Source organism: Leuresthes tenuis, unplaced genomic scaffold (genome assembly GCF_036924035.1).
Source record: "Leuresthes tenuis unplaced genomic scaffold, fLeuTen1.0.hap1 SCAF_1, whole genome shotgun sequence".
NCBI classification, from domain to species: Eukaryota; Metazoa; Chordata; class Actinopteri; order Atheriniformes; family Atherinopsidae; genus Leuresthes; species Leuresthes tenuis.
In genome coordinates this window covers 44584652-44600770 of record NW_027325355.1, presented here as the reverse complement: position 1 = coordinate 44600770, position 16119 = coordinate 44584652, and the positions used below count along the sequence as shown (strand labels likewise).

At 46.4% G+C, this 16119-nt stretch overlaps 36 pseudogenes; all 36 read left to right on the top strand.

Annotated features, from left to right (window-relative positions):
* The first annotated feature begins 151 nt into the window (after positions 1-151).
* Positions 152-270, top strand: LOC140290949 (5S ribosomal RNA; annotated as a pseudogene).
* A 269-nt stretch (positions 271-539) lies between these two features.
* LOC140317765 (5S ribosomal RNA) lies at positions 540-658 on the top strand (annotated as a pseudogene).
* A 657-nt stretch (positions 659-1315) lies between these two features.
* LOC140273102 (5S ribosomal RNA) lies at positions 1316-1434 on the top strand (annotated as a pseudogene).
* A 647-nt stretch (positions 1435-2081) lies between these two features.
* On the top strand, positions 2082-2200 carry LOC140300728 (5S ribosomal RNA; annotated as a pseudogene).
* A 269-nt stretch (positions 2201-2469) lies between these two features.
* Positions 2470-2588, top strand: LOC140281517 (5S ribosomal RNA; annotated as a pseudogene).
* A 269-nt stretch (positions 2589-2857) lies between these two features.
* On the top strand, positions 2858-2976 carry LOC140293239 (5S ribosomal RNA; annotated as a pseudogene).
* A 269-nt stretch (positions 2977-3245) lies between these two features.
* LOC140288623 (5S ribosomal RNA) lies at positions 3246-3364 on the top strand (annotated as a pseudogene).
* Positions 3365-4021: 657 nt separating this feature from the next.
* LOC140295731 (5S ribosomal RNA) lies at positions 4022-4139 on the top strand (annotated as a pseudogene).
* Positions 4140-4408: 269 nt separating this feature from the next.
* Positions 4409-4527, top strand: LOC140291703 (5S ribosomal RNA; annotated as a pseudogene).
* Positions 4528-4764: 237 nt separating this feature from the next.
* Positions 4765-4883, top strand: LOC140290623 (5S ribosomal RNA; annotated as a pseudogene).
* A 269-nt stretch (positions 4884-5152) lies between these two features.
* On the top strand, positions 5153-5271 carry LOC140294788 (5S ribosomal RNA; annotated as a pseudogene).
* Positions 5272-5540: 269 nt separating this feature from the next.
* LOC140267188 (5S ribosomal RNA) lies at positions 5541-5659 on the top strand (annotated as a pseudogene).
* A 272-nt stretch (positions 5660-5931) lies between these two features.
* LOC140290071 (5S ribosomal RNA) lies at positions 5932-6050 on the top strand (annotated as a pseudogene).
* A 269-nt stretch (positions 6051-6319) lies between these two features.
* Positions 6320-6438, top strand: LOC140292258 (5S ribosomal RNA; annotated as a pseudogene).
* Positions 6439-6707: 269 nt separating this feature from the next.
* LOC140268297 (5S ribosomal RNA) lies at positions 6708-6826 on the top strand (annotated as a pseudogene).
* Positions 6827-7063: 237 nt separating this feature from the next.
* On the top strand, positions 7064-7182 carry LOC140290621 (5S ribosomal RNA; annotated as a pseudogene).
* A 269-nt stretch (positions 7183-7451) lies between these two features.
* LOC140294787 (5S ribosomal RNA) lies at positions 7452-7570 on the top strand (annotated as a pseudogene).
* A 269-nt stretch (positions 7571-7839) lies between these two features.
* Positions 7840-7958, top strand: LOC140267182 (5S ribosomal RNA; annotated as a pseudogene).
* Positions 7959-8230: 272 nt separating this feature from the next.
* On the top strand, positions 8231-8349 carry LOC140290070 (5S ribosomal RNA; annotated as a pseudogene).
* Positions 8350-8618: 269 nt separating this feature from the next.
* LOC140292257 (5S ribosomal RNA) lies at positions 8619-8737 on the top strand (annotated as a pseudogene).
* Positions 8738-9006: 269 nt separating this feature from the next.
* Positions 9007-9125, top strand: LOC140290273 (5S ribosomal RNA; annotated as a pseudogene).
* A 272-nt stretch (positions 9126-9397) lies between these two features.
* Positions 9398-9516, top strand: LOC140290069 (5S ribosomal RNA; annotated as a pseudogene).
* A 269-nt stretch (positions 9517-9785) lies between these two features.
* Positions 9786-9904, top strand: LOC140316956 (5S ribosomal RNA; annotated as a pseudogene).
* A 647-nt stretch (positions 9905-10551) lies between these two features.
* LOC140290620 (5S ribosomal RNA) lies at positions 10552-10670 on the top strand (annotated as a pseudogene).
* Positions 10671-10939: 269 nt separating this feature from the next.
* On the top strand, positions 10940-11058 carry LOC140290272 (5S ribosomal RNA; annotated as a pseudogene).
* Positions 11059-11330: 272 nt separating this feature from the next.
* On the top strand, positions 11331-11449 carry LOC140290068 (5S ribosomal RNA; annotated as a pseudogene).
* A 269-nt stretch (positions 11450-11718) lies between these two features.
* On the top strand, positions 11719-11837 carry LOC140289220 (5S ribosomal RNA; annotated as a pseudogene).
* Positions 11838-12106: 269 nt separating this feature from the next.
* Positions 12107-12225, top strand: LOC140290271 (5S ribosomal RNA; annotated as a pseudogene).
* Positions 12226-12497: 272 nt separating this feature from the next.
* LOC140290067 (5S ribosomal RNA) lies at positions 12498-12616 on the top strand (annotated as a pseudogene).
* Positions 12617-12885: 269 nt separating this feature from the next.
* Positions 12886-13004, top strand: LOC140275107 (5S ribosomal RNA; annotated as a pseudogene).
* A 269-nt stretch (positions 13005-13273) lies between these two features.
* On the top strand, positions 13274-13392 carry LOC140316948 (5S ribosomal RNA; annotated as a pseudogene).
* A 647-nt stretch (positions 13393-14039) lies between these two features.
* On the top strand, positions 14040-14158 carry LOC140290619 (5S ribosomal RNA; annotated as a pseudogene).
* Positions 14159-14427: 269 nt separating this feature from the next.
* On the top strand, positions 14428-14546 carry LOC140290269 (5S ribosomal RNA; annotated as a pseudogene).
* A 272-nt stretch (positions 14547-14818) lies between these two features.
* Positions 14819-14937, top strand: LOC140290066 (5S ribosomal RNA; annotated as a pseudogene).
* Positions 14938-15206: 269 nt separating this feature from the next.
* On the top strand, positions 15207-15325 carry LOC140275102 (5S ribosomal RNA; annotated as a pseudogene).
* A 269-nt stretch (positions 15326-15594) lies between these two features.
* Positions 15595-15713, top strand: LOC140267177 (5S ribosomal RNA; annotated as a pseudogene).
* The last annotated feature ends 406 nt before the right edge of the window (positions 15714-16119 follow it).

Genomic DNA, 16119 nt, shown 5'->3' with positions numbered 1-16119 from the left:
TGAGAGTCTCAGTTTCAGCTGCAGAGAATAATCACATCAGGGAAGAAGATGTTTCCATAACAAGTCAGCCTTTCTCTGCAATTATCTGGTTACATAGAGGAAGTGTATGATTCCAGTACCTATATAATGCACATTTGTCACAGAAATTGTTCCTTATGGCCACACCACCCTGAATAAGCCCGACCTCGTCTGATCTCGGAAGCCAAGGAGGGTTGGGCCTGGTTAGTACTTTAATGGGAGACTGCTTGGGAATACCAGGTGCTGTAAGCGTTTTCTCTTCTCTCTACAACCTGCATGTCTTTTGTTGCAACGTCTGATCACCCTGTGACACATGAGGAAGTTGGTCATCTTCAGCAGCTGCTGCTTTGTTGGCAGACACGAAGTGATCTGAGAGTCTCAGTTTCAGCTGAAGAGAATGATCACATCAGAGAAGATGATACACCCGCTACACATCAGCCTTTCTCGGCAATTATCTGGTTGCATAGAGGAACCGTATGATTCCAGTGCCTATATAATGCACATTTGTCAGATACATTGCTGCTTACGGCCACACCACCCTGAACATGCCCGACCTCGTCTGATCTCAGAAGCCAAGCAGGGTTGGTCCTGGTTAGTACTTGAATGGGAGACTGCTTGGGAATACCAGGTGCTGTAAGCGTTTTCTCTTCTCTCTACAACCTGCATGTCTTTTGTTGCAACGTCTGATCACCCTGTGACACATGAGGAAGTTGGTCATCTTCAGCAGCTGCTGCTTTGTTGGCAGACACGAAGTGATCTGAGAGTCTCAGTTTCAGCTGAAGAGAATGATCACATCAGAGAAGATGATATGCCCACTACACATCAGCCTTTCTCGGCAATTATCTGGTTTCATAGAGCAAGTGTATGATTCCAGTACCTATATAATTCACATTTGTAACAGATATTGTCGCTTACCGCCACACCACCCTGAATAAGCCCCACCTTGTCTTATCTCGGAAGCCAAGCAGGGTTGGGTCTGGTTTGTACTTCAATGGGAGACTGCTTGGGAATACCAGGTGCTGTAAGCTGTTTCTCTTCTCTCTACCACCTGCATGTGTTTTTTTGCAACGTCTGATCACCCTGTGACACATGAGGAAGTTGGTCATCTTCAGCTGCTGCTGCTTTGTTGATAGACACGAGGTGATCTGAGAGTCTCAGTTTCAGCTCCAGAGAATAATCACATCAAGGAGGAAGATGAATCCACTACAAGTCAGCCTTTTTCGGCAATTATCTGGTTATACAGAGGAAGTGTATGATTCCAGTACCTATATAATGCACATTTGTCACCGATATTGTTGCTTACGGCCACACCACCCTGAATAAGCCCAACCTCGTCTGATCTCGGAAGCCAAGCAGGGTTGGGCCTGGTTAGTACTTGAATGGGATACCGCTTGGGAATACCAGGTGCCTTAAGCTTTTTCTCTTCTCTCTACCACCTGCATGTCTTTTGTTGCAACGTCTGATCACCCTGTGACACATGAGGAAGTTGGCCATCTTCAGCTGCTGCTGCTTTGTTGGAAGACACGAAGTGATCTGAGAGTCTCAGTTTCAGCTAAAGAGAACAATCACTTCAGGGAAGAAGATGTGCCCACTACAGATCAGCCTTTCTCAGCAATTATCTGGTTACATAGAGGAACCGTATGATTCCTGTACTTATATAATGCACATTTGTCAGACACATTGTTGCTTACGGCCACACCACCCTGAACATGTCTGATCTCGGAAGCCAAGCAGGGTTGAGCCTCCTTAGTACTTGGATGGGAGACTGCTTGGGAATACCAGGTGCTGTAAGCTTCTTCTCTTCTCTCTACCACCTGCATGTCTTTTGTTGCAACGTCTGATCACCCTGTGACACATGAGGAAGTTGGTCATCTTCAGCTGCTGCTGCTTTGTTGGCTGACACGAAGTGATCTGAGAGTCTCAGTTTAAGTTGCAGAGAATGATCACATCAGAGAAGATGATTTGCCCGCTACACATCAGCCTTTCTCGGCAATTATCTGGTTGCATAGAGGAACCGTATGATTCCAGTACCTATATAATGCACATTTGTCAGAGACATTGTTGCTTACGGCCACACCACCCTGAACATGCCCGACCTCGTCTGATCTCGGAAGCCAAGGAGGGTTGGGCCTGGTTAGTACTTAAATGGGAGACCGCTTGGGAATACCAGGAGCTGTAAGCTTTTTGTCTTCTCTCGACCACCTGCATGTCTTTTGTTGCAACGTCTGATCACCCTGTGACACATGACGAAGTTGGTCATCTTCAGCTGCTGCTGCTTTGTTGGCAGACACGAAGTGATCTGAGAGTCTCAGTTTCAGCTGCAGAGAATAATCACATCAGGGAAGAAGATGTGCCCATAACAAGTCAGCCTTTCTCTGCAATTATCTGGTTACATAGAGGAATTGTATGATTCCAGTACCTATATAATGCACATTTGTCACAGAAATTGTTCCTTACGGCCACACCACCCTGAATAAGCCCGACCTCGTCTGATCTCGGAAGCCAAGGAGGGTTGGGCCTGGTTAGTACTTAAATGGGAGACCGCTTGGGAATACCAGGAGCTGTAAGCTTTTTGTCTTCTCTCGACCACCTGCATGTCTTTTGTTGCAACGTCTGATCACCCTGTGACACATGACGAAGTTGGTCATCTTCAGCTGCTGTTGCTTTGTTGGCAGACACGAAGTGATCTGAGAGTCTCAGTTTCAGCTGCAGAGAATAATCACATCAGGGAAGAAGATGTGCCCATAACAAGTCAGCCTTTCTCTGCAATTATCTGGTTACATAGAGGAATTGTATGATTCCAGTACCTATATAATGCACATTTGTCACAGAAATTGTTCCTTACGGCCACACCACCCTGAATAAGCCCGACCTCGTCTGATCTCGGAAGCCAAGGAGGGTTGGGCCTGGTTAGTACTTTAATGGGAGACTGCTTGGGAATACCAGGTTCTGTAAGAGTTTTCTCTTCTCTCTACAACCTGCATGTCTTTTGTTGCAACGTCTGATCACCCTGTGACACATGAGGAAGTTGGTCATCTTCAGCTGCTGCTGCTTTGTTGGCAGACACGAAGTGATCTGAGAGTCTCAGTTTCAGCTGCAGAGAATAATCACATCAGGGAAGAAGATGTTTCCATAACAAGTCAGCCTTTCTCTGCAATTATCTGGTTACATAGAGGAAGTGTATGATTCCAGTACCTATATAATGCACATTTGTCACAGAAATTGTTCCTTACGGCCACACCACCCTGAATAAGCCCGACCTCGTCTGATCTCGGAAGCCAAGGAGGGTTGGGCCTGGTTAGTACTTTAATGGGAGACTGCTTGGGAATACCAGGTGCTGTAAGCGTTTTCTCTTCTCTCTACAACCTGCATGTCTTTTGTTGCAACGTCTGATCACCCTGTGACACATGAGGAAGTTGGTCATCTTCAGCAGCTGCTGCTTTGTTGGCAGACACGAAGTGATCTGAGAGTCTCAGTTTCAGCTGAAGAGAATGATCACATCAGAGAAGATGATATGCCCACTACACATCAGCCTTTCTCGGCAATTATCTGGTTTCATAGAGCAAGTGTATGATTCCAGTACCTATATAATTCACATTTGTAACAGATATTGTCGCTTACCGCCACACCACCCTGAATAAGCCCCACCTTGTCTTATCTCGGAAGCCAAGTAGGGTTGGGTCTGGTTTGTACTTCAATGGGAGACTGCTTGGGAATACCAGGTGCTGTAAGCTGTTTCTCTTCTCTCTACCACCTGCATGTGTTTTGTTGCAACGTCTGATCACCCTGTGACACATGAGGAAGTTGGTCATCTTCAGCTGCTGCTGCTTTGTTGGCAGACATGAGGTAATCTGAGAGTCTCAGTTTCAGCTGGAGAGAATAATCACATCAGAGAAGAAGATGTGCCCACTACAAGTCAGCTTTTCTCGGCAATTATTTGGTTGCATAGAGGAACCGTATGATTCCAGTACCTATATAATGCACATTTGTCACAGACATTGTCGATTACGGCCAAACCACCCTGAATAAGCCCGACCTCATCTGATCTCGGAAGCCAAGCAGGTTTAGGCCTGCTTAGTACTTGATGGGAGACTGCTTGGGAATACCAGGTGCTGTAAGCTTTTTCTCTTCTCTCTACCACCTGCATGTCTTTTGTTGCAACGTCTGATCACCCTGTGACACGTGAAGAAGCTGGTCATCTTCAGCTGCTGCTGCTTTGTTGATAGACACGAGGTGATCTGAGAGTCTCAGTTTCAGCTCCAGAGAATAATCACATCAAGGAGGAAGATGAACCCACTATAAGTCAGCCTTTTTCGGCAATTATCTGGTTATACAGAGGAAGTGTATGATTCCAGTACCTATATAATGCACATTTGTCACCGATATTGTTGCTTACGGCCACACCACCCTGAATAAGCCCAACCTCGTCTGATCTCGGAAGCCAAGCAGGGTTGGGCCTCCTTAGTACTTGGATGGGAGACTGCTTGGGAATACCAGGTGCTGTAAGCTTCTTCTCTTCTCTCTACCACCTGCATGTCTTTTGTTGCAACTTCTGATCACCCTGTGACACATGAGGAAGTTGGTCATCTTCAGCTGCTGCTGCTTTGTTGGCTGACACGAAGTGATCTGAGAGTCTCAGTTTCAGTTGCAGATAATGATCACATCAGAGAAGATGATTATCTGGTTGCATAGAGGAACCGTATGATTCCAGTACCTATATAATGCACATTTGTCAGAGACATTTTTGCTTACGGCCACACCACCCTGAATAAGCCCGACCTCGTCTGATCTCGGACGCCAAGCAGGGTTGTACCTGGTTAGTACTTGGATGGGAGACAGCTTGGGAATACCAGGTGCTGTAAGCTTTTTCTCTTCTCTCTACCACCTGCATGTCTTTTGTTGCAACGTCTGATCACCCTGTGACACGTGAAGAAGTTGGTCATCTTCAGCTGCTGCTGCTTTGTTGGCTGACACGAAGTGATCTGAGAGTCTCAGTTTCAGTTGCAGATAATGATCACATCAGAGAAGATGATTTGCCCGCTACACATCAGCCTTTCTCGGCAATTATCTGGTTGCATAGAGGAACCGTATGATTCCAGTACCTATATAATGCACATTTGTCAGAGACATTGTTGCTTACGGCCACACCACCCTGAATAAGCCCGACCTCGTCTAATCTCGGACGCCAAGCAGGGTTGTACCTGGTTAGTACTTGGATGGGAGACAGCTTGGGAATACCAGGTGCTGTAAGCTTTTTCTCTTCTCTCTACCACCTGCATGTCTTTTGTTGCAACGTCTGATCACCCTGTGACACGTGAAGAAGTTGGTCATCTTCAGCTGCTGCTGCTTTGTTGATAGACACGAGGTGATCTGAGAGTCTCAGTTTCAGCTCCAGAGAATAATCACATCAAGGAGGAAGATGAACCCACTACAAGTCAGCCTTTTTCGGCAATTATCTGGTTATACAGAGGAAGTGTATGATTCCAGTACCTATATAATGCACATTTGTCACCGATATTGTTGCTTACGGCCACACCACCCTGAATAAGCCCGACCTCGTCTGATCTCGGAAGCCAAGCACGGTTGGGCCTGGTTAGTACTTGAATGGGAGACCGCTTGGGAATACCAGGTACCTTAAGCTTTTTCTCTTCTCTCTACCACCTGCATGTCTTTTGTTGCAACGTCTGATCACCCTGTGACACATGAGGAAGTTGGTCATCTTCAGCTTCTGCTTCTTTGTTGGCAGACACGAAGTGATCTGAGAGTCTCATGTTCAGCTGGAGAAAATTATCACGTCAGGGAAGAAGATGATTTGCCCGCTACACATCAGCCTTTCTCGGCAATTATCTGGTTGCATAGAGGAACCGTATGATTCCAGTACCTATATAATGCACATTTGTCAGAGACATTGTTGCTTACGGCCACACCACCCTGAATAAGCCCGACCTCGTCTGATCTCGGACGCCAAGCAGGGTTGTACCTGGTTAGTACTTGGATAGGAGACAGCTTGGGAATACCAGGTGCTGTAAGCTTTTTCTCTTCTCTCTACCACCTGCATGTCTTTTGTTGCAACGTCTGATCACCCTGTGACACGTGAAGAAGTTGGTCATCTTCAGCTGCTGCTGCTTTGTTGATAGACACGAGGTGATCTGAGAGTCTCAGTTTCAGTTGCAGAGAATGATCACATCAGAGAAGATGATTTGTCCGCTACACATCAGCCTTTCTCGGCAATTATCTGGTTGCATAGAGGAACCGTATGATTCCAGTACCTATATAATGCACATTTGTCAGAGACATTGTTGCTTACGGCCACACCACCCTGAATAAGCCCGACCTCGTCTGATCTCGGACGCCAAGCAGGGTTGTACCTGGTTAGTACTTGGATAGGAGTCAGCTTGGGAATACCAGGTGCTGTAAGCTTTTTCTCTTCTCTCTACCACCTGCATGTCTTTTGTTGCAACGTCTGATCACCCTGTGACACGTGAAGAAGTTGGTCATCTGCAGCTGCTGCTGCTTTGTTGATAGACACAAGGTGATCTGAGAGTCTCAGTTTCAGCTCCAGAGAATAATCACATCAAGGAGGAAGATGAATCCACTACAAGTCAGCCTTTTACGGCAATTATCTGGTTATACAGAGGAAGTGTATGATTCCAGTACCTATATAATGCACATTTGTCACCGATATTGTTGCTTACGGCCACACCACCCTGAATAAGCCCGACCTCGTCTGATCTCAGAAGCCAAGCACGGTTGGGCCTGGTTAGTACTTGAATGGGAGACTGCTTGGGAATACCAGGTGCTGTAAGCTTCTTCTCTTCTCTCTACCACCTGCATGTCTTTTGTTGCAACTTCTGATCACCCTGTGACACATGAGGAAGTTGGTCATCTTCAGCTGCTGCTGCTTTGTTGGCTGACACGAAGTGATCTGAGAGTCTCAGTTTCAGTTGCAGATAATGATCACATCAGAGAAGATGATTATCTGGTTGCATAGAGGAACCGTATGATTCCAGTACCTATATAATGCACATTTGTCAGAGACATTTTTGCTTACGGCCACACCACCCTGAATAAGCCCGACCTCGTCTGATCTCGGACGCCAAGCAGGGTTGTACCTGGTTAGTACTTGGATGGGAGACAGCTTGGGAATACCAGGTGCTGTAAGCTTTTTCTCTTCTCTCTACCACCTGCATGTCTTTTGTTGCAACGTCTGATCACCCTGTGACACGTGAAGAAGTTGGTCATCTTCAGCTGCTGCTGCTTTGTTGGCTGACACGAAGTGATCTGAGAGTCTCAGTTTCAGTTGCAGATAATGATCACATCAGAGAAGATTATTTGCCCGCTACACATCAGCCTTTCTCGGCAATTATCTGGTTGCATAGAGGAACCGTATGATTCCAGTACCTATATAATGCACATTTGTCAGAGACATTGTTGCTTACGGCCACACCACCCTGAATAAGCCCGACCTCGTCTAATCTCGGACGCCAAGCAGGGTTGTACCTGGTTAGTACTTGGATGGGAGACAGCTTGGGAATACCAGGTGCTGTAAGCTTTTTCTCTTCTCTCTACCACCTGCATGTCTTTTGTTGCAACGTCTGATCACCCTGTGACACGTGAAGAAGTTGGTCATCTTCAGCTGCTGCTGCTTTGTTGATAGACACGAGGTGATCTGAGAGTCTCAGTTTCAGCTCCAGAGAATAATCACATCAAGGAGGAAGATGAACCCACTACAAGTCAGCCTTTTTCGGCAATTATCTGGTTATACAGAGGAAGTGTATGATTCCAGTACCTATATAATGCACATTTGTCACCGATATTGTTGCTTACGGCCACACCACCCTGAATAAGCCCGACCTCGTCTGATCTCGGAAGCCAAGCACGGTTGGGCCTGGTTAGTACTTGAATGGGAGACCGCTTGGGAATACCAGGTACCTTAAGCTTTTTCTCTTCTCTCTACCACCTGCATGTCTTTTGTTGCAACGTCTGATCACCCTGTGACACATGAGGAAGTTGGTCATCTTCAGCTTCTGCTTCTTTGTTGGCAGACACGAAGTGATCTGAGAGTCTCATGTTCAGCTGGAGAAAATTATCACGTCAGGGAAGAAGATGATTTGCCCGCTACACATCAGCCTTTCTCGGCAATTATCTGGTTGCATAGAGGAACCGTATGATTCCAGTACCTATATAATGCACATTTGTCAGAGACATTGTTGCTTACGGCCACACCACCCTGAATAAGCCCGACCTCGTCTGATCTCGGACGCCAAGCAGGGTTGTACCTGGTTAGTACTTGGATAGGAGACAGCTTGGGAATACCAGGTGCTGTAAGCTTTTTCTCTTCTCTCTACCACCTGCATGTCTTTTGTTGCAACGTCTGATCACCCTGTGACACGTGAAGAAGTTGGTCATCTTCAGCTGCTGCTGCTTTGTTGATAGACACGAGGTGATCTGAGAGTCTCAGTTTCAGTTGCAGAGAATGATCACATCAGAGAAGATGATTTGTCCGCTACACATCAGCCTTTCTCGGCAATTATCTGGTTGCATAGAGGAACCGTATGATTCCAGTACCTATATAATGCACATTTGTCAGAGACATTGTTGCTTACGGCCACACCACCCTGAATAAGCCCGACCTCGTCTGATCTCGGACGCCAAGCAGGGTTGTACCTGGTTAGTACTTGGATAGGAGTCAGCTTGGGAATACCAGGTGCTGTAAGCTTTTTCTCTTCTCTCTACCACCTGCATGTCTTTTGTTGCAACGTCTGATCACCCTGTGACACGTGAAGAAGTTGGTCATCTTCAGCTGCTGCTGCTTTGTTGATAGACACAAGGTGATCTGAGAGTCTCAGTTTCAGCTCCAGAGAATAATCACATCAAGGAGGAAGATGAATCCACTACAAGTCAGCCTTTTACGGCAATTATCTGGTTATACAGAGGAAGTGTATGATTCCAGTACCTATATAATGCACATTTGTCACCGATATTGTTGCTTACGGCCACACCACCCTGAATAAGCCCGACCTCGTCTGATCTCAGAAGCCAAGCACGGTTGGGCCTGGTTAGTACTTGAATGGGAGACCGCTTGGGAATACCAGGTACCTTAAGCTTTTTCTCTTCTCTCTACCACCTGCATGTCTTTTGTTGCAACGTCTGATCACCCTGTGACACATGAGGAAGTTGGTCATCTTCAGCTTCTGCTGCTTTGTTGGCAGACACGAAGTGATCTGAGAGTCTCATGTTCAGCTGGAGAAAATTATCACGTCAGGGAAGAAGATGATTTGCCCGCTACACATCAGCCTTTCTCTGCAATTATCTGGTTGCATAGAGGAACCGTATGATTCCAGTACCTATATAATGCACATTTGTCAGAGACATTGTTGCTTACGGCCACACCACCCTGAATAAGCCCGACCTCGTCTGATCTCGGACGCCAAGCAGGGTTGTACCTGGTTAGTACTTGGATAGGAGACAGCTTGGGAATACCAGGTGCTGTAAGCTTTCTCTCTTCTCTCTACCACCTGCATGTCTTTTGTTGCAACGTCTGATCACCCTGTGACACGTGAAGAAGTTAGTCATCTTCAGCTGCTGCTGCTTTGTTGATAGACACGAGGTGATCTGAGAGTCTCAGTTTCAGCTGCAGAGAATAATCACATCAAGGAGGAAGATGAACCCACTACAAGTCAGCCTTTTTCGGCAATTATCTGGTTATACAGAGGAAGTGTATGATTCCAGTACCTATATAATGCACAATTGTCACCGATATTTTTGCTTACGGCCACACCACCCTGAATAAGCCCGACCTCGTCTGATCTCGGAAGCCAAGCACGGTTGGGCCTGGTTAGTACTTGAATGGGAGACCACTTGGGAATACCAGGTACCTTAAGCTTTTTCTCTTCTCTCTACCACCTGCATGTCTTTTGTTGCAACGTCTGATCACCCTGTGACACATGAGGAAGTTGGTCATCTTCAGCTTCTGCTGCTTTGTTGGCAGACACGAAGTGATCTGAGAGTCTCATGTTCAGCTGGAGAAAATTATCACGTCAGGGAAGAAGATGTGCCCACTACAGATCAGCCTTTCTCAGCAATTATCTGGTTACATAGAGGAACCGTATGATTCCTGTACTTATATAATGCACATTTGTCAGACACATTGTTGCTTACGGCCACACCACCCTGAACATGCCTGATCTCGTAAGCCAAGCAGGGTTGAGCCTCCTTAGTACTTGGATGGGAGACTGCTTGGGAATACCAGGTGCTGTAAGCTTTTTCTCTTCTCTCTACCACCTGCATGTCTTTTGTTGCAACGTCTGATCACCCTGTGACACATGAGGAAGTTGGTCATCTTCAGCTGCTGCTGCTTTGTTGGCTGACACGAAGTGATCTGAGAGTCTCAGTTTAAGTTGCAGAGAATGATCACATCAGAGAAGATGATTTGCCCGCTACACATCAGCCTTTCTCGGCAATTATCTGGTTGCATAGAGGAACCGTATGATTCCAGTACCTATATAATGCACATTTGTCAGAGACATTGTTGCTTACGGCCACACCACCCTGAATAAGCCCGACCTCGTCTGATCTCGGACGCCAAGCAGGGTTGTACCTGGTTAGTACTTGGATGGGAGACAGCTTGGGAATACCAGGTGCTGTAAGCTTTTTCTCTTCTCTCTACCACCTGCATGTCTTTTGTTGCAACGTCTGATCACCCTGTGACACGTGAAGAAGTTGGTCATCTTCAGCTGCTGCTGCTTTGTTGATAGACACAAGGTGATCTGAGAGTCTCAGTTTCAGCTCCAGAGAATAATCACATCAAGGAGGAAGATGAATCCACTACAAGTCAGCCTTTTACGGCAATTATCTGGTTATACAGAGGAAGTGTATGATTCCAGTACCTATATAATGCACATTTGTCACCGATATTGTTGCTTACGGCCACACCACCCTGAATAAGCCCGACCTCGTCTGATCTCAGAAGCCAAGCACGGTTGGGCCTGGTTAGTACTTGAATGGGAGACCGCTTGGGAATACCAGGTACCTTAAGCTTTTTCTCTTCTCTCTACCACCTGCATGTCTTTTGTTGCAACGTCTGATCACCCTGTGACACATGAGGAAGTTGGTCATCTTCAGCTTCTGCTGCTTTGTTGGCAGACACGAAGTGATCTGAGAGTCTCATGTTCAGCTGGAGAAAATTATCACGTCAGGGAAGAAGATGATTTGCCCGCTACACATCAGCCTTTCTCTGCAATTATCTGGTTGCATAGAGGAACCGTATGATTCCAGTACCTATATAATGCACATTTGTCAGAGACATTGTTGCTTACGGCCACACCACCCTGAATAAGCCCGACCTCGTCTGATCTCGGACGCCAAGCAGGGTTGTACCTGGTTAGTACTTGGATAGGAGACAGCTTGGGAATACCAGGTGCTGTAAGCTTTCTCTCTTCTCTCTACCACCTGCATGTCTTTTGTTGCAACGTCTGATCACCCTGTGACACGTGAAGAAGTTAGTCATCTTCAGCTGCTGCTGCTTTGTTGATAGACACGAGGTGATCTGAGAGTCTCAGTTTCAGCTGCAGAGAATAATCACATCAAGGAGGAAGATGAACCCACTACAAGTCAGCCTTTTTCGGCAATTATCTGGTTATACAGAGGAAGTGTATGATTCCAGTACCTATATAATGCACATTTGTCACCAAAATTGTTGCTTATGGCCACACCACCCTGAATAAGCCCAACCTCGTCTGATCTCGGAAGCCAAGCAGGGTTGGGCCTGGTTAGTACTTGAATGGGAGACTGCTTGGGAATACCAGGTACCTTAAGCTTTTTCTCTTCTCTCTACCACCTGCATGTCTTTTGTTGCAACGTCTGATCACCCTGTGACACGTGAAGAAGTTGGTCATCTTCAGCTGCTGCTGCTTTGTTGATAGACACAAGGTGATCTGAGAGTCTCAGTTTCAGCTCCAGAGAATAATCACATCAAGGAGGAAGATGAATCCACTACAAGTCAGCCTTTTACGGCAATTATCTGGTTATACAGAGGAAGTGTATGATTCCAGTACCTATATAATGCACATTTGTCACCGATATTGTTGCTTACGGCCACACCACCCTGAATAAGCCCGACCTCGTCTGATCTCAGAAGCCAAGCACGGTTGGGCCTGGTTAGTACTTGAATGGGAGACCGCTTGGGAATACCAGGTACCTTAAGCTTTTTCTCTTCTCTCTACCACCTGCATGTCTTTTGTTGCAACGTCTGATCACCCTGTGACACATGAGGAAGTTGGTCATCTTCAGCTTCTGCTGCTTTGTTGGCAGACACGAAGTGATCTGAGAGTCTCATGTTCAGCTGGAGAAAATTATCACGTCAGGGAAGAAGATGATTTGCCCGCTACACATCAGCCTTTCTCTGCAATTATCTGGTTGCATAGAGGAACCGTATGATTCCAGTACCTATATAATGCACATTTGTCAGAGACATTGTTGCTTACGGCCACACCACCCTGAATAAGCCCGACCTCGTCTGATCTCGGACGCCAAGCAGGGTTGTACCTGGTTAGTACTTGGATAGGAGACAGCTTGGGAATACCAGGTGCTGTAAGCTTTCTCTCTTCTCTCTACCACCTGCATGTCTTTTGTTGCAACGTCTGATCACCCTGTGACACGTGAAGAAGTTAGTCATCTTCAGCTGCTGCTGCTTTGTTGATAGACACGAGGTGATCTGAGAGTCTCAGTTTCAGCTGCAGAGAATAATCACATCAAGGAGGAAGATGAACCCACTACAAGTCAGCCTTTTTCGGCAATTATCTGGTTATACAGAGGAAGTGTATGATTCCAGTACCTATATAATGCACATTTGTCACCAAAATTGTTGCTTATGGCCACACCACCCTGAATAAGCCCAACCTCGTCTGATCTCGGAAGCCAAGCAGGGTTGGGCCTGGTTAGTACTTGAATGGGAGACTGCTTGGGAATACCAGGTGCCTTAAGCTTTTTCTCTTCTCTCTACCACCTGCATGTCTTTTGTTGCAACGTCTGATCACCCTGTGACACATGAGGAAGTTGGTCATCTTCATTTTCTGCTGCTTTGTTGGCAGACACGAAGTGATCTGAGAGTCTCAGTTTCAGCTGAAGAGAATAATCACATCAAGGAGGAAGATGAACCCACTACAAGTCAGCCTTTTTCGGCAATTATCTGGTTACACAGAGGAAGTGTATGATTCCAGTACCTATATAATGCACAATTGTCACCGATATTTTTGCTTACGGCCACACCACCCTGAATAAGCCCGACCTCGTCTGATCTCGGAAGCCAAGCACGGTTGGGCCTGGTTAGTACTTGAATGGGAGACCACTTGGGAATACCAGGTACCTTAAGCTTTTTCTCTTCTCTCTACCACCTGCATGTCTTTTGTTGCAACGTCTGATCACCCTGTGACACATGAGGAAGTTGGTCATCTTCAGCTTCTGCTGCTTTGTTGGCAGACACGAAGTGATCTGAGAGTCTCATGTTCAGCTGGAGAAAATTATCACGTCAGGGAAGAAGATGTGCCCACTACAGATCAGCCTTTCTCAGCAATTATCTGGTTACATAGAGGAACCGTATGATTCCTGTACTTATATAATGCACATTTGTCAGACACATTGTTGCTTACGGCCACACCACCCTGAACATGCCTGATCTCGTAAGCCAAGCAGGGTTGAGCCTCCTTAGTACTTGGATGGGAGACTGCTTGGGAATACCAGGTGCTGTAAGCTTTTTCTCTTCTCTCTACCACCTGCATGTCTTTTGTTGCAACGTCTGATCACCCTGTGACACATGAGGAAGTTGGTCATCTTCAGCTGCTGCTGCTTTGTTGGCTGACACGAAGTGATCTGAGAGTCTCAGTTTAAGTTGCAGAGAATGATCACATCAGAGAAGATGATTTGCCCGCTACACATCAGCCTTTCTCGGCAATTATCTGGTTGCATAGAGGAACCGTATGATTCCAGTACCTATATAATGCACATTTGTCAGAGACATTGTTGCTTACGGCCACACCACCCTGAATAAGCCCGACCTCGTCTGATCTCGGACGCCAAGCAGGGTTGTACCTGGTTAGTACTTGGATGGGAGACAGCTTGGGAATACCAGGTGCTGTAAGCTTTTTCTCTTCTCTCTACCACCTGCATGTCTTTTGTTGCAACGTCTGATCACCCTGTGACACGTGAAGAAGTTGGTCATCTTCAGCTGCTGCTGCTTTGTTGATAGACACAAGGTGATCTGAGAGTCTCAGTTTCAGCTCCAGAGAATAATCACATCAAGGAGGAAGATGAATCCACTACAAGTCAGCCTTTTACGGCAATTATCTGGTTATACAGAGGAAGTGTATGATTCCAGTACCTATATAATGCACATTTGTCACCGATATTGTTGCTTACGGCCACACCACCCTGAATAAGCCCGACCTCGTCTGATCTCAGAAGCCAAGCACGGTTGGGCCTGGTTAGTACTTGAATGGGAGACCGCTTGGGAATACCAGGTACCTTAAGCTTTTTCTCTTCTCTCTACCACCTGCATGTCTTTTGTTGCAACGTCTGATCACCCTGTGACACATGAGGAAGTTGGTCATCTTCAGCTTCTGCTGCTTTGTTGGCAGACACGAAGTGATCTGAGAGTCTCATGTTCAGCTGGAGAAAATTATCACGTCAGGGAAGAAGATGATTTGCCCGCTACACATCAGCCTTTCTCTGCAATTATCTGGTTGCATAGAGGAACCGTATGATTCCAGTACCTATATAATGCACATTTGTCAGAGACATTGTTGCTTACGGCCACACCACCCTGAATAAGCCCGACCTCGTCTGATCTCGGACGCCAAGCAGGGTTGTACCTGGTTAGTACTTGGATAGGAGACAGCTTGGGAATACCAGGTGCTGTAAGCTTTCTCTCTTCTCTCTACCACCTGCATGTCTTTTGTTGCAACGTCTGATCACCCTGTGACACGTGAAGAAGTTAGTCATCTTCAGCTGCTGCTGCTTTGTTGATAGACACGAGGTGATCTGAGAGTCTCAGTTTCAGCTGCAGAGAATAATCACATGAAGGAGGAAGATGAACCCACTACAAGTCAGCCTTTTTCGGCAATTATCTGGTTATACAGAGGAAGTGTATGATTCCAGTACCTATATAATGCACATTTGTCACCAAAATTGTTGCTTATGGCCACACCACCCTGAATAAGCCCAACCTCGTCTGATCTCGGAAGCCAAGCAGGGTTGGGCCTGGTTAGTACTTGAATGGGAGACTGCTTGGGAATACCAGGTGCCTTAAGCTTTTTCTCTTCTCTCTACCACCTGCATGTCTTTTGTTGCAACGTCTGATCACCCTGTGACACATGAGGAAGTTGGTCATCTTCATTTTCTGCTGCTTTGTTGGCAGACACGAAGTGATCTGAGAGTCTCAGTTTCAGCTGAAGAGAATAATCACATCAAGGAGGAAGATGAACCCACTACAAGTCAGCCTTTTTCGGCAATTATCTGGTTACACAGAGGAAGTGTATGATTCCAGTACCTATATAATGCACAATTGTCACCGATATTTTTGCTTACGGCCACACCACCCTGAATAAGCCCGACCTCGTCTGATCTCGGAAGCCAAGCACGGTTGGGCCTGGTTAGTACTTGAATGGGAGACCGCTTGGGAATACCAGGTACCTTAAGCTTTTTCTCTTCTCTCTACCACCTGCATGTCTTTTGTTGCAACGTCTGATCACCCTGTGACACATGAGGAAGTTGGTCATCTTCAGCTTCTGCTGCTTTGTTGGCAGACACGAAGTGATCTGAGAGTCTCATGTTCAGCTGGAGAAAATTATCACGTCAGGGAAGAAGATGTGCCCACTACAGATCAGCCTTTCTCAGCAATTATCTGGTTACATAGAGGAACCGTATGATTCCTGTACTTATATAATGCACATTTGTCAGACACATTGTTGCTTACGGCCACACCACCCTGAACATGCCTGATCTCGTAAGCCAAGCAGGGTTGAGCCTCCTTAGTACTTGGATGGGAGACTGCTTGGGAATACCAGGTGCTGTAAGCTTTTTCTCTTCTCTCTACCACCTGCATGT